The sequence below is a fragment of the Pongo pygmaeus genome, chromosome 12 (assembly GCF_028885625.2).
Source record: "Pongo pygmaeus isolate AG05252 chromosome 12, NHGRI_mPonPyg2-v2.0_pri, whole genome shotgun sequence".
Lineage (NCBI taxonomy): Eukaryota > Metazoa > Chordata > Mammalia > Primates > Hominidae > Pongo > Pongo pygmaeus.
The window spans coordinates 71,675,036-71,688,408 of record NC_072385.2 but is presented as its reverse complement, the minus strand read 5'-3'; the positions used below and the strand labels follow the sequence as shown (position 1 = coordinate 71,688,408).

Sequence of the window (13,373 nt, the reverse complement as noted above, 5' to 3'; positions counted from 1 at the left end):
TCTCCTGACCTGGTGATCCGCCCACCTTGGCCTCCCAAAGTGCTGGGATAAAAGGCGTGAGCCACCGCGCCCGGCCAGCTTTCCTGTATTTAAAAAATACTTTCCAAAACAAAACAAAACCAAACAAACAAAAATACTTTCCTATCAGATCCAAGCAGACGTAAGGCATATGTGGGAATGTTGGCAATAACAATACAATTTCCTTAATAATTTGTGAAATAGGTTTTACAAAACAATAATACTTCGTCAGCCATCCAAATGAAGGTTCACTTTAGAATGAATAGCCCACGATGTCCTAGACCCTCAGTAATAGGACTGAGCCAGGAACTGGTTAAGGTTAGAAAAGAAGAGAGGAGGGGCCAGGTGTGGTGGTTCATGCTGTAATCCCAGCACCTTGGGAGGCCGAGGAGGGTGGATCACCTGAGGTCAGGGGATTGAGACCATCCTGGCTAACATGATGAAACCCTGTCTCTACTAAAAATACAAAAAATTAGCCCAGTGTGGTGGCACACACCTGTATTCCCAGCTACTGGGGAGGCTGAGACAGGAGAATCGCTTGAACCTGGGAGGTGGAGGTTGCAGTGAGCCGAGATCATGCCATTTCACTCCAGCCTGGGCAACAAGAGTGAAACTCTGTCTCAAAAAAAAAAAAAAAAGAGAGGGCTGTATGTATCTTATCTCTCTTAGGTTTTACTCCAATTCAAAGACAGTGTTTGTTGTTATTTTGTATTTTTCTCTGCATTAGTTTATTATCGAGACCACCATTAAGCCCCATTTTCCTAAGCTATACTGTTTGCATCATTCTTCTTTCCCCCCCCCCCCCCCCCCGAAACGGAGTCTTGCTCTGTCGCCCAGCTGGCGCAATCTCAGCTCACTGCAACCTCTGCTCCACGGGTTCAAGTGATTCTCCTGCCTCAGCCTCCCGAGTAGCTGGGACTACAGGCATGCGCCACCGTGGCCGGCTAATTTTGTATTTTTAGTAGAGACGGGGTTTCACCATGTTGGCCAGGCTGGTTTCGAACTCCCGACCTCAGGTGATCTGCCCACCTTGGCCTTTCAAAGTACTGGGATTCAGCCACCATGCCTGGCCTCATTCTATGTTTTTAAGTTTAGCTTGCAATAGTCACATGAAGCAGAGGCCTTGTTTCATTAAGTATATTTTGATTTTCCTAATTTTCCTAGAAAGTTTTCTAGTTAACATTTTTGTTACTTTCTAACCTTCCCAGTTAAAATATTTGTCTGAAAATGAGAAGAGGTTGATTGTTGGCAATAGTAAAAAATAAAAATTTAAAAGTTTAAGAAAAAGAAATAAAAATGAAAATGGGAAGAGGAAAAGCCAAAGGAGGGTGCCGGCAAACTTAGAAGTTTTGTGATATGTGAGTAAACAGCCAGGTTTTCTATCGAAAAACAGGAATGAACTAATCTTTCATTATTGTAGTACTAACAAGAGTTACAGGCCAGGCGCCTTGGCTCACACCTGTAATCCCAGCACTTTGGGAGGCTGCAGCAGGCAGATAGCTTGAGGTCAGGAGTTCGAGACCAGCCTGGCCAACATGGTGAAACCCTGTCTCTACTAAAAATACAAAAATTAGCCGGGTATGGTGGCACATGCCTGTAATCTCAGCTGCTCAGGAGGGTGAGGAAGGAGAATTGCTTAAACCTGGCAGGCGGAGGTTGCAGTGAGCTGAAATCACACCATTGCACTCCAGCTTGGGCAACAAGAACCTCCATCTGAAAAAAAAAAAAAAGTGAGAAAAATTGCAAATTTGTGGGCAAAAGAAATGAGTGTTGTTTTAGGGGTCCAGGATGTGGTGGGGCACAAAACAAAAAGCAAGGCAAGCTGGGCACAGTGGTGTGTGCCTGTAGTCCCACTACTCGGGAAGTTCAGGTAAGAGAACAGCTTGAGCCCAGGAGTCAAAGGATGCACTCTTATGATTGTGCCTGTGACTAGCCATTGAACTCTAGTCTGGGCAACATAGCAAAACCCCATCATTTGTTTAAAAAAAGTTAGACAAGCTGACTTTATTTATTTATTTTTTTGAGATGGAGTCTTGCTCTGTCACGCAGCCTGGAGTGCAGTAGCATGATCTTGGCTCACTGCAACCTCTGCCTTCTAGGTTAAATGGATTCTCCTGCCTCACTCAGCCTCCCAAGTAGCTGGGACTACAGTCTCGTGCAACTACACCTGGCTATTGTATTTTTTTTAGTAGAGATGGGTTTTTGCCATGTTGGCCAGGCTGGTCTCGAACTCCTGGCCTCAAGTGATTCACCCGCCTTGGCCTCCCAAAGTGTTGGGATTACAGGCGTGAGTCACCATTCCCAGCCTAAAAAAGTGAGGCAAGCTGCCTTTATATACATCCTGCTGGAAGAATGAAAAAAAATTAAATCTTAATCAAGTTCCTAGATCCAACTATCAATGTATGGGTTTACAAGAAATACAAGGATTTCTTGTATTTGTGAATGTGAAATGTGACGTAAATGTGGACTAGAAACCTTTCAAGGAAAATTAAGAAAATCAAAATATACTTAATGAAACTAGGCCTCTGCTTCATGTTACTATTGCAAGCTAAATTAAAAAAATAGAATGATGATATATATATATTTATATTTTTTTAATTAAAAAAAAAATTTTTTTTTTTTTTTGAGATGGAGTCTCACTCTGTAGCCCAGGCTGGAGTGCAATGGTGTGATCTTGAGTCACTGCAACCTCCGCCTCCCAGGTTCAAGCAATTCTCCTGCCTCAGACTCCCAAGTACCTGGGATTACAGGCATGCACCACCGCGCCCAGCTAATTTTGTATTTTTAGTAGAGGCAGTGTTTCACCACGTTGGCCAGGCTGGTCTCAAACTCCTGACCTCAGGTGATCCACCTGCCTACCAAAGTGCTGGGATTACAGGTGTCAGCCACTACGCCTGGTCTAGAAGAATGTATTTTTAAAATAGTACCATGAGGATGCAATCAATAAAATGTAGTATGTGAAAAACTCTTTAGGACAAATGACCTATAAATAAATTGCAAGAAAATTAACAATAGCAACAATGAAGATGAAAGGGTAACCTATGGAATAAGAGAGATTTAAGAAAGTGAGAGATTTAAGACAGCCAGGAGAGTGACATCAGCAAAATGGGAGACCAGGAGCTGCCTCACTTGTGTCTCCCCACAGCAACAATAGTTTTTAGCTTTTCAGCTGTCCACAGATAAAAGTACCTCTGGTGGGAACTTTGGGAACTAGGTAGGAGACTGTGAAACACTTGTGGAGCCCAAGATCCAGGAAGGCTGTTTTGAGACAGCAGAACCGCACCCAGGTAGCACACTCATTGATTGAGGTTGCAGCTCCAGACTTGGAAATGGTGCTACCTCCCTGTGGACCTGGCTACAGCCCTCTTTGGCCTTGGTCCTGCTACTAGACCATCTATTTAGGGACCTGGAGGAGTCATAACTACTTGTGTCTCAGGTGACAAGGCCCATCAACGTCAGTTTCATAGCAGACCCTGAAACAGCTCTAAGTCTCAGCTCCAGCCCTCCTCTGAGAGCAATCCTGCCCGCAAAGAGACCCAGGGGTGACATGCTACCCATGCCCCAGGAAGCAGGCCTGCAGATTTCACTCTTGCCTGTGGACCCTGAAGGAGCCCAGTGACTTGGTTCCAGCCCCTCTTAACTACCATTAGGGCCAGTAGTGCCTGCCCAAGGACCCACCCAGTGACCTAGCAGGAAGCTTACCAGGAAACTGGAGGAAGCCACACCAGTCTGTGCATCTGGTAATAGGCCCATTTTCTGCAGACCCCCATCCCAACACCAGCTCTACTGACCAAGGTCCTGGGGGCAGTCCAGTCCACCCATGGACCAGACAGGATCCACACCCATTAGAGCCGCTGGTAACAAGCTTGCCAACTGTGAACTCCACTGTGGACCCAGCTCCAACCCCATTTGAGTGCCATCCCATCAATTCAGGGACCCAATAGAAGAAGGCCTTTTCCTGCTGAAACTAGTCTATAAAGACTGGAAGAGGTGTTTGTTCCTTTAAATACATAAACACCAGTGCAAAGTTACATGGATAACAAAGACTCAGGTAAACATGACACCATCAAAGGAAGCTGCTATGGTTTGAATATCTTTGTCCACTCCAAAATTCATGTGTTGGAAACTTAATCTCCAATGCAACAGCGTTGGGAAGTGGGGCCTCCTTCAGTTCCTTTGCCACACTGCTACCACAGAGGGATCTTTTAAGAACTCAAATCTGGCCGGGTGAGGTGGCTCATGCCTGTAATCCCAGCACTTTGGGAGGCTGAGGCAGAATAGCTTGAGCCCAGGAATTTGAGATCAGCCTGGGCAACATAGTGAGATCCTGTCTCTAAAAAAAAAAAAAAAAAAAAAATTAGCTGGGCACAGTGATGTGCAGCTGTAGTCCTAGCTACTCGAGAGGCTGAGGCAGGAGGATCCTTTTGAGCCTAGAAGTTCGAGGTTGCAGTGAGATAGGATCACACCACTGCACTGGGTGGCAGAGTGAGACCCTATCTCAGAAAAAAACAAAACCCCAAATCTGAGCTTGTTATTACTCTTCTGCTTACAACTCTTCAGGGACTTCTGAAGTAGTTGAGAATACACCACCCCAAATAAGCTACTCTGGTTCTTATTGATTATTTTGAGTTAAAAGCACCTAAAAAACAGCAGATGCATAAAGGGCGCTCTGACTTGCCTTTTTCTTCCTGAAAGCAGAAGCAGAAGATAAAACTCACATATGAAAGGTGTTCTTTTTTCTTTTCTTTTTTTTTTTGTTTTTTTTTAGAGTCTCGCTCTGTCGCCCAGGCTGGAGTGCAGTGGCACCATCTTGATCTCGGCTCACTGCAACCTCCGCCTCCCAGGTTCAAGTGATTCTCATGCTTCAGCCTCCCGAGTAGCTGGGATTACAGGTGCCCACCACCACACCTAGCTAATGTTTGTGTTTTTAGTAGAGATGGGGTTTCACCATATTGGCCAGGCTGGTCTCGAACTCCTGACCTCAAGCAATCCACCCACCTCAGCCTCCCAAAGTGTTGGGATTACAGGCATGAGCCACTGTGCCCACCTAGAAGATATTCTTAACACCAGAAATAGGGAATCAAGGCCATAAAAAAATCTGTATTAAAAAACCTTGTTAAACGAATTCTTATCTTCCTGGTCACTTCTCCATGATTAACTACCCTAGACCAAGTCTGTATTTTCACAATTTACTACTCTTTGTCCCACTTAGCATATAATCGTATGGCTCAAACTGCTTCTTTGGGTCATTTCCTTATGAAGGCTCCTGTGTCATGTAAAACTTATGTTAAATACATTTGTATGCTTTTCTCTTGTTAAGTTGTGTTTTGTTACAGAGCTCCAGCCAAGAACCCTAAGATGGGAAGGGGAAAGATTTTTCCTTCTCTACACTTCCCAATGGTTAAGTATAAAAATTGGCATTACTTGGGAGGCCGAGGTGGGTGGATCACCTGAGGTCAGGAGTTTGACACCAGCCTGGCCAACATGATGAAACCCCGTCTCTACTAAAAATACAAAAAATTAGCTGGGCGTGGTGGTGCATGCCTGTAATCCCAGCTACTCAGGAGGCTGAGGCAGGAGAATCGCGTGAACCCAGGAGGCAGAGGTTGCAGTGAACTGAGATTGCGCCACTGCACTCCGGCCTGGGCAACAAGAGTAAAACTCTGTCTCAAAAAAAAAAAAAAAATTGGCCATTTCATGTAAACTCTTCATCCCTGTGACCTAGGCCCTGTCTGTTTTTTCAGATTTATTACCCTAGGCTCCTGGTTCCATTCTGGCTATGCCATTTACAGAGGACTCAGCACCTCACTCTGTTTCATGCCTCCATATATAGGGATGAGTTATTTCACCTGCAGCATATTCTGATATTCACCATTAAGCCTCTCCTGACCTACTGCAGCTGAATTAATGGAATCTTCTTCTACCACCAAACCTGATAGCTACTTTTAGGTAGTAAGTAATAACAATTCTTAGTCCATTGTATTTTAATAATTTATTTACATGTAATTTTCCCTTACCAGAATGTAAGATTTTAAGGCAGAGACGGTCATTCATTTCTGTATTTCCTGGAGCCAAGAAGAATGGATTGCAAAAGCTCTCAACTAATACCTGTTGTTGGGGCGTGGTGGCTTACACCTGTAATCACAGCAGTTTGGGAGGTCAAGGTGGGAGGATCACTTGACCTCAGGAGGTGGAGACCAGACTGGGCAACATGGTGGGACTCTGTCTCTAAAAAAAATTTTAAAATCAGCTAGACGGGCTGGCATACATCTGTAGTCCCATCTAAGCAGGAGGTTGAGGCAGAAGGATAGCTTGAGCCAGGGAGGTTGGGTTTGCAGTAAGCTGGGATCACGCCACTGCACTGCAGCCTGGATGACAGAGTGAGACCCTGTCTCAAAAAAATAAAATCTGTTGAGTGGCCAGTTGAGTGAAGGGTGAATGTTAATAACAGCAGAATTGGAGAAAGTAGAATGGAGACAGAGGGCAGGTAGAGCTCATTGTAAAACTTTGGGGCCCTTGTGTTTGCACACATTTCAGTTCACGTTTTATATAATATTTTAATGTTTTCAGAGGTGGAAAACCTCATTAGAAAACACCTATTACTTGCCTGGGACCAGTTGCTTAATGGAACTTAGAATGGAAACCTATTTGGCCACAATAGAAAGGAAACCTGTTTACAAGGAGGGCTTAGTTAGGTATTTATAATTTCCCTTTGCATCAAGGCTTCAGGGTCTTTTTCTTACCGTTTCCTTGCCTTAGACAATTCTTTTAATAGGCCTATGCCCAGCTTTGTTATCTACAAAATAGGTTGTTTTGAGAGTTAATAAAATAAAACTTTGTACTTGGATCCTTTTGCTTGAAAGGCATTCAAAAAATGCGGCTGCTACCAAGTTTCAACAGTTACGTTAGCAATAGCAGCCCCTGGTGGCACAGGAATTAATTTATTTTATTGCTCACTCTGATATTTTGGAACATGCTGTAGGCTCAGGCAGGCAGTAATATGTCCAGTGATATGTGGCAGAATATGCTATCCCAAAATATGCCACTTTGGCATAAGGATTATTTTGAGCTAAAGACACATTAAAAAAAATGGGTGCAAGAAGGGACTCTGATTCTTCCCCTTTTCTTCCTTAAAGCAGGAGATAAAACCCCCATATGAAAGATGTCCTCCCTTTACCAGAAGGAAGGCAACATTCTTATCGTCAAGGATGGGAAGTTGAGACTGAGAAAATTCTGTACAAACAGACCTTGTTAAAATAATTTTTATCTTCCTTTAGCCTCCCCACATAGTTTAGTTACTTTTTTCCTGTTGCCTGTCTTTGTTCATCCTAATATAAAAGCATTTAAGTTTTCCCACTTTTGTGGGTCTTCATTTACTTATGAGGGCTTCCATGTCATACATTATATTAAACAATATAAACTTATATTAAATAAATCTGTATATCTTTCTCCTGTTAACCTGTCTTAATGTAAGTTTAATTCTCGAGTCCAGCCAAAAAACCCTAAGAGGGCAGAGGTAAAATTTTGCCTCTCCTACACGTGTGAGTAGGAGTTAAATAATGATAGCGATGTTTTTTGTTGTTCTTGTTGTTTTGTTTGTTTGTTTGAGACAGAGTCTTGCTGTGTCGCCCAGGCTGGAGTACAGTGGCGTGATCCCAGCTCACTGCAACCTCAACCTCCCTGGCTCAAACTATGCTGCCTCAGCCTCCTACATGGATGGGACTACAGACGTGTGCCACCCCACCCAGCTAATTTTTGTATTCTTAGTAGTGACAGGGTTTTACCATGTTGGCTAGGCTGGTCTAGAACTTCTGACCTCAAGTGATCCGCCCACCTTGGTTTCCCAAAGTGCTGGGATCACAGGTGTGAGCCACCACACCCAGCCTGTATTTTCACTTGCTTCTAAAAGGGTAATGTATTTCTTGTGAAGGTTAATTAGAGCTGGGAGTACTCAGGAGTTCTTAGTCATGTTAAAAGAAAAACCAAACTCTGTAAAATTTTTTAGATATTTATTCAGGGCCAATGTGACCGACCACAGCCTGGGGAAAACACAAACCCAAGGAACTTTGAGTAAGTGGTCCTGAGGTGGTCAGATTACAATTTTATGCATTTCAGGGAGGCAGGAGTTACAGGCAAAGATGTAAGTCAACACATGGAAGGTATACATTGGTTCGGTCCCAGAAGCCAGGATATGCTGAAGCGGGGACTTACAATTTACAGGTGGATTCAGAGATTCTTTAATTTGCAATTGGTTAAAGTCGTAAGGCTCTGTCTAAAACTTGGAGTCAGAAGAAAGAAATTTTGAAGATAAGGATGCTACGTCAGAGTTAGCCACAATATTTTGCGTCAAAATGACCTATTCAGCAAGACTGATGGCCTGCAGGCATGACTTAACCCTTGCCTTGCATGGCCTTAGGTCTTTCTATAATTTGGTATCTTATTGTCACAGAGTCTTATGATCCCTATTTTAACATTAATGCCTGTCAGTTGTGTCTAAACTCTAAAAGGAAGGAGGTAGAAGGATGAATGTCCAATCTCTTCCTTGTTATGGGTGGAAACACAATTTTCAGGTTTCTCTGGGGTCCCCTTGGTCAAGAGGAGGTCTGTTCACTCAGTGGGAGGCTTAGGATTTTATTTTTAGTTTACAGTCAGGACCAGTGGAAAACTAGGGGGTTTATAGAAAGACTTCTGAGGGATAACGTAGCCAATAGATATTGTAGGCTACATTTGGTGTGTGTTTATATTTTGGGGAGAAAGTGTCTGAGGCTTTTATCAGATTCTGAAAGCATCTAGTAATATCAACAACTTTAAGATTCATATTCGGTGGACATGGAAAATAAAAATTTTAAATTAAAACACTTTTATTTTTATTTTTATTTTTGAGACAGTCTTACTCTGTCACCCAGGCTGGAGTGTAGTGGCGTAATCTCGGCTCAGTGCAACCGCCACCTCCCGGGTTCAAGCGATTCTCTTGTCTCAGTCTCCTGAGTAGCTGGGATTACAGGCGCCTGCCACCGCACCTAGCTAATTTTTGTATCTTTAGTAGAGACAGGGTTTCACCATGTTGGCCAGGCTGGTCTGGAACTCCTGACCTCAGGTGATCCTCCTGCCTCGGCTTCCCAAAATGCTGGGATTACAGGTGTGAGACACCGCGCCCGACCAAAACACATTTTTTTAAAAAAGCAAGGTTCATGGCTTTTCTCTGTAACGTAGAATACACATGTCCTTTAAAGCTTTCATTGAAAGATTTTTATTGCTGGGGGCAGTGGCTCACCCCTGTAATCCCAGCACTTTGGGAGGCCGAGGTGGGTGGATCACCTGAGGCCAGGAGTTCAAGACCAGCCTGGCCAAGATGGTGAAACCTTATCTCCACTAAAAATACAAAAATTAGGTCGGCGTGGTGGTGTGCACACGTAATCCCAGTTACTCAGGAGGCTGACACACGAAAATTGCTCGAACCCGGGAGGTGGAAGTTGCAGTGAGCAGAGATCCTGCCATTGTACTCCAGCCTAGGCAACAGAGTACAATTTTTTGTCGCCCCACAAAAAATAATTTTATTTTAGGACCTACTACTTATTTAATTTTTTCATTAAATAACTTTTTATTATAACAGTATTACATGTACACTGTAGATATTTAGAAAAATCAGGTAAGCAGAAAGCCTCAGTTACTAAGAGATATACACTATAACTATGTTAGTGAATAAACTTCCAGACTTTTTCTACGTAGGTTAATAGATTTAACTCTATTTTATTTTATTTTATTTACTGAGACGGAATCTCACTCTGTCACCAGGCTGGAGTGCAGTGGCATGATCTTGGCTCACTGCAACCTCCGCCTCCTGGGTTCAAGCAATTCTCCTGCCTCAGCCTCCCAAGTAGCTGGACTACGGGCGCGCGCCACCATGCCCAGCTAATTTTTGTATTTTTAGTAGAGATGAAGTTTCACCATGTTGGCCAGGATGGTCTCGATCTCTTGACCTCGTGATCCATCCACCTTGGCCTCCCAAAGTTTTGGGATTACAGGCGTGAGCCGCTGTACCCAGCCTAGATTTGACTATATAAACTTGGGGAAAAATTTGCATGTAGGTAACAAGCACTAATATTTCTATGCATAAAGAGCTCTTAGAAATCACTGAAGTGTCCGGGCACGGTGGCTAACGCCTGTAATCCCAGCACTTTGGGAGGCCGAGGCAGGTGGATCACGAGGTCGGGAGTTTGAGACCTGCCTGGCCTCGTCTCTACTAAAAATACAAAAATTAGCCAGGCATGGTGGCACACGCCTGTAGTTCCAGCTACTTGGGAGGCTGAGGCAGGAGAATCGCTTGAACCCGGGAGGCGGAGGTTGCGGTGAGCCGAGATCATGCCATTGCACTCCAGCCTGGGTGACAAGAGCGAAACTCCACCTTAAAAAAAAAGAAAAGAAGTCACTGAAGTGACAGAAACTCCTATAGAAAGTGGACAAGGAAATAGGAAGAAATACAAGCAGCCAATAAATATAGTAAAAAAGTATTTACTCTCAAAATTTAAGAAATGCAAATTAAAACAGTGAGATAATATTTTTCATGTATCATATGGCAAAGGTTATAAAGAATAATATAGCTGGGTATGGTAGTGTGTGCTCATAGTCCCAGCTACTTAGCCTGAGATCAGAGGATAACCTGGGCCTGGGAGGTCGAGACTGCAGTGAGCCAACATCGTGCCGCTGCACTCCAGCCTGGGCAACAGAGTGAGACCCTGTCTCAAAAATTAAATTAAATTAAATTTAAAAAAATAATATCAGTCAGTGTTACTAAGGTTTCATAGAAATAAATAGGTGCAGCCTTTCTGGTGGGTAATTTGTAAATTACATGTTTAATAGTGCTTTTTCTGCTTGCCACCCTTTAATTTATGCTTTTTCTTTTTCACCAACCATTCTCTGCAACTTCTGTAAGTACATGTAAAACAATCTATAGTTTGTCACTAAGTTTGGTTTACTTGGAGCCATGGAAGCAAATCTGAATTTGCCTTTTATATAATTATTTTAGGAAAAGAAATATATTTTTTCTATTATAAAAAATACCTCTGGCCGGGCACAGTGGCTCACACCTGTAATCCCAGCACTTTGGGAGGCCGAGGTGGGTGGATCACCTGAGGTCAGGAGTTTGAGACCAGCCTGGCCAACATGGTGAAACCCCTTCTCTACAAAAAATACAAAAATTAGCTGGGCATGGTGGCACATGCCTATAATCCCAGCTACTCAGGAGGCTGAGGCAGGAGAATCACTTGAACTTGGGAGGTGGATGTTGCAGTGAACCGAGATTGTGCCACTGCACTCCAGCCTGGGCAACAGAGTAAAACTTTGTCTCAAAAAAGAAAAAAGAGAATACCTCTTTACTGGATAAACATTAATTAAAGTAGTCTAGATGAGTAGATTCTCAACAATGTGGCACTGCCTTGAAAGGGCATTTCAGTTGTCACTTTTTTTTTTTTTTTTTGAGGTGAAGTTTTGCTCTTGTCCCCCAGGCTGGAGTGCAGTGGCACCATCTCTGCTCACTGCAACCTCCGCTTCCTGAGTTCAAGGAATTCTCCTGCCTCAGCCTCCCGAGCAGCTTGGACTACAGACATGTGCTACCATGCCTGGCTAATTTTTGTATTTTCAGTAGAGATGGGGTTTCACCATGTTGGCCAGGCTGGTCTCGATCTCCTGACCTCAGGTGATCCACCCACCTCAGTCTCCCAAAGTGCTGGGGTTACAGGCATGAGCCACCGTGCCCGACCTCAGTTGTCACTTTGAAGGAAGGGTAGGAATGGAATAGGTGAGAGAGAGGTCAGATATATAAGACATCTTCCCATGCAGGATACATTCATAAAGGTGAAAAACCTGTTTGTTATTATCTAAGCCTAAAGTCAAACTCGATTTTATATAGAAACACAATGTATTATTATTATTATTTTATTTTTATTTTTTTGAGACAGAGTCTCGCTCTTTCGCCTAGGTGACAGAGTGCAGTGGCATGATCTCGGCTCACTGCAAGCTCCGCCTCCCAGGTTCACGCCATTCTCCTGCCCCAGCCTCCCAAGTAGCTGGTACTACAGGCGCCCGCCACTAGGCCCGGCTAATTTTTTTGTATTTTTAGTAGAGACGGGGTTTCACCGTGTTAGCCAGGATGGTCTCGATCTCCTGACCTCGTGATCCGCCTGCCTCGGACTTCCAAAGTGCTGGGATTAGAGGCGTGAGCCACCGTGCCCGGCAACACAATGTATTTTTAGTTTAGCATTAATATATACAGAATATTCCAGCTTTGCAATGACTGTAGAGTGAGGAAAGTGTTTTTTGTTGTAAACTTTACCCACTGTTGTTCACATTTCAGAACATCATGTTACCAGAAGCAACTGCCCTCCCTCTGGAGTCACCAATACCACACACCTGTATCAATTTGCATTTGTAGAAGTCACAGGTGGTTCTACATAAAGATGTAAAGATGCAGACATCTGGCTACTTTGTATGTCTTTTAGTCAACTAGTATAGGTGTACCCAAACACTTACACATATTATATTATAAATTACTTTCCTTTTCATTTTGTGATAAATTACAATTAGGTCATTAAATTGATTTTTAAATTAAGATATTCACATACTGTGAAACTAATCTTTTAAAGTGTACAATTCAGTGGGTTTTAGAATATTAACAAGGTTGTGCTTCCACTTCCAGAATGTTTTCATCATGCCCCAAAGAAACTCTGTACCTATAAACAGTCATTATCCATTCGTCCCCTCCTCCAGATTCTGGCAACTATTACATTACTTTCAGTCTCCATGGATTTGTCTATCCTGGACATTTCATATAAATGGATGTCCAATATTTGGCCTTTTATGTCTGGCTTCTTTTACTAATCCTGTTTTTAAGTCTCATTCATGTTGTAGCATGTATCAGTACTTTATTCCATTTTATGGCTGCATAATATATTGATTTTTAAAAATTATATGGGTGGGAAGTTATATTAGCTATGCATTTCATTTCAGGATAGTAAATAAGGTGTTAAAATATTTGTCGTATAAAAGAACATTGGATCAGAGCCACTGATCTAGCTGGAAAGACAAGTGTATATAAAAAAGGCAATTAACAACTCAAACAAAAACATTAGGTAATCAGGAGATAGTTAAACTTCCTGGAACAAAGGATGACAGGTAAGGATTAGGCAGAGATTAAATCTGAGTGATTGATCGTATTCAGTTAATGGGTTGGCAAGTCCTGGAATGAGATACAGCTATCTAAAAATTAAACTGCCAAACTTATAGGCTGCTACCCCATCTCCAGTAATTTCTGCGAGCAATCTTTCTTTCCAGTAGGCTCTGCAGTGATGAAGGGGATC

The 13,373-nt window shown here is 43.0% G+C and overlaps 1 protein-coding gene across 2 annotated transcripts in view; it reads left to right on the top strand.

Moving 5' to 3' along the window:
* The window catches only part of COMMD1 (copper metabolism domain containing 1), a 246,976-nt gene that overhangs the window by 3,317 nt on the left and 230,286 nt on the right, over positions 1-13,373 (top strand). The gene's annotated exons all lie outside the window — the stretch shown is intronic.